Genomic DNA, 2,855 nt, shown 5'->3' with positions numbered 1-2,855 from the left:
TACTGAGTTAGTCTTGGAGGTAATGGTCTGTGCATGTAAACGACATCTCGACCAGGTCTCAGCTCTATGAATAGGAAAGCAGATCCAGCTGGGACCAACACTCATCAACATAAATAACAGATGAGCAGCCCTCCGCACTGGCATTAAACATTATCTTCTGTCAGCGCTCTAAATGAATTCCTCCACCCCGACAAACGGCAGGATGTAATGGCGTTTCTGCAGTAGCTCGCTTTCATAATGCGAAACAGATCTATTAAAGTATAATTTGCAATATAAATATGTGTACAAATCGTAATGAGGTTTAGAGCAGTGGTTCTCAAACTGTTGTGTAAAGGTGCCGGTTGGATACTTGTTTATGGTTTAGGTTGTCTAAAGCCTTTTTTGTTAGGTTGCTTTTTTATTTAGCCGCATCCTGCCGACAGCCAAATGGACAAACCTGCAGGTGTTAATTCATATATTCGACTCTTATGAATATACACCTGCAGGTTTGGACATTTGCCTGTCTGCTACATTCATGAAATCTGTGTATGACCCGTGACAACTATTTTGATCTACCTAGGTATGTACAGTTTGCAAGTTTTCTCCCCGACAAAACCCACAATGTCGATGAAACGTTCTGCACCGATAAAGCCACCGACCGAGGTTTGAACTTTGTGTTTAAACAAGAGAAATGTGAGAAAATGTTAATGCCTGTGTGACAAAAGTGTATAAAGTGTGTGGTGAGGGGTTTTACAGCTGCGAAACATATAGAATAATTGTAAATAAATGTAGTAAAGCTGACGACTTTGTGGATTTCGCCTATTGCAGGTTATTTTTAGCTTATTTATTCTATCCGTATGTTTTTTCATCATGCATTCTGGGTTCTCCCATTGGGTGTCACTCCAGCCACACCTATTTAAGTTGTTTCCACAGCCTCATACGAACCATTTGAAACAACTTAACAATGCCATATGATGAAAAAGATTATCAGCTGCTTATATTTTCTGCCAGTGTGGACAAACAGGGAAGGCAAACCAACTGCCTTGCCCATAGATACAATGTCAGTATGGATTGTCTTTTGCGGAAATTTAACCATCAGCAATCTGACAAAAGTGGTACAGTGGTAGATCATGTTGGCCAAATCTTACACTAGCAAAAGAAGCATTCAATTCTGTCAACTGGACAAAAGTTTTAGAGTGAAGAGGTTTCGCCACAAAACCCTAAGCCACAAACAAAGTGATGTGGTCTACTCTAATCAGTGTAGTGAAGACTGCAGTGAGTGTTATATTGGAAAAACTAAACATAAAAGAATGTACCAACACCATCGGGAGAGCAGCTCGGGACCCCAGTCTGCTGTACATCTCCATCTCAAAGCTACTAACCGCTCCTTTGAAGACAGTGAGGTCCAAATCTTTGCCAAAGAAAAGAAATGGTTTGAAAGGGGACACTTTTGTTAGGAAAAAGAATTAATCATTGAACTGGAATGGGGCCTTTGACATAACTTATCTTTATTTATAACTCCATCCTCAGACCTAAATCAAAACAAGGAAAGCAATAATGATAAGCTAATAGATCTGAGTGCACCCTGAACGTTACGCAAATTTGACTCTGGCACAGTTCACATTTAGTGTAGTTCAACAGACCCAGACTAAAAACAGACACCGTAAACAAATAGATGTGTTAGTTTCAGCGTAGTTAGCTCCTCCCTTCAGACAGATGGGAGGAGCTAAGGCAGTGTCCACGAGTAATCTGACCAGAACTGAAGAAACGGCTTGGACGAGTGTCAAAATGTAAAACTAAAAGAATGAGAGATTACACAGACATCATATCTATCAATCTCACGTATATATTATATCTTTGAACACTTAATTTAACAAAACCATCATAAACTGTTTAACAAGAGGACAGGATTCGAACCAAAGCACGCGCATAGCACAATGGAGCAGCAGTCAGTCACCTTAACCTCTCAACCACCGCATCTGTGCTCGTTTTAAGCCAATCTAAAAGAAGTTACTTTCTCATTGGATGCCACATTACTTGAAAAGGAATAATCTGTTTGCCCGGCAAGAAAAGGCACATCCTTCCAGCCGGATTTGAACCAGCGACCTAAGGATTTCAGTTTGTTATTCTACAGTCCTCCGCTCTACCAACTGAGCTATGGAAGGTGAAAGACGTGCGTGCTGTTGCCAAGTCGGACTCTGGCAAAGTGTAAGCTCTGACTCAATATGTGTCTTATAGGTTTAACAACTTTGTGCAATCAAGATGAAAATTCCACGTAATATATAATAGATAATAATTAAAGTTTACTACGCAACCTTTCTCGAAGATGATCCGCAACCTACTCGTCCCCATAGTTATGCTGCTAAGTCATTAAACTAATCTATCTTTCATTTATCCAATTACAAGTGTTTTTAGGCCTTGAAAAACATGTATTCTTATTGTGAGTGGGGGTCACATCTCCACAGATCTGACCTTTAACCTGGCCATGGAGCTAGACCACACACCGCTGAACATTCCCCGCAAAATCCAACATCCAACCTCAGACCCTCCACCGGAAAATCAGCACCTTTAAACACGATACTATTGGAATGATATAACAGTACAAGTCCAAGTCCTTGTAAAATGTTGCTATAAATGAGACAAGACAATCCAACTTTATCAGACACTATTGTATCGTATTGTGCATAAAAGTCAAAGTCTTTGTGAATGATTTGCCTACAGGCCCGAGATGTTCCCTGTCCCCTATCTCTCATTGGTTTAAAAAGTGTTTTCCAATAAAGATGACTGTAGCTCTGTTCTCTCAGCCTCAAGGCAAACAGTGCAGCCGGAGTTTGAGACTTTTTCATTCAGATTTATCTAATAAAAAAAAACAAAAA

At 40.1% G+C, this 2,855-nt stretch overlaps 1 non-coding gene across 1 annotated transcript; it reads right to left on the bottom strand.

Annotated features, from left to right (window-relative positions):
- Nucleotides 1-2,057: 2,057 nt before the first annotated feature.
- trnay-gua (transfer RNA tyrosine (anticodon GUA)) lies at nt 2,058-2,144 on the bottom strand. The gene is given in 2 exon segments: nt 2,058-2,093; nt 2,108-2,144. It is a non-coding gene; the product is annotated as a tRNA-Tyr (tRNA).
- Between the last annotated feature and the right edge of the window lie 711 nt (nt 2,145-2,855).

The sequence above is a fragment of the Periophthalmus magnuspinnatus genome, chromosome 24 (assembly GCF_009829125.3).
Source record: "Periophthalmus magnuspinnatus isolate fPerMag1 chromosome 24, fPerMag1.2.pri, whole genome shotgun sequence".
In the NCBI taxonomy this organism is placed as follows: domain Eukaryota; kingdom Metazoa; phylum Chordata; class Actinopteri; order Gobiiformes; family Gobiidae; genus Periophthalmus; species Periophthalmus magnuspinnatus.
The sequence above is the reverse complement of the archived record's forward strand: the minus strand, read 5'-3'. Positions and strand labels throughout refer to the sequence as shown.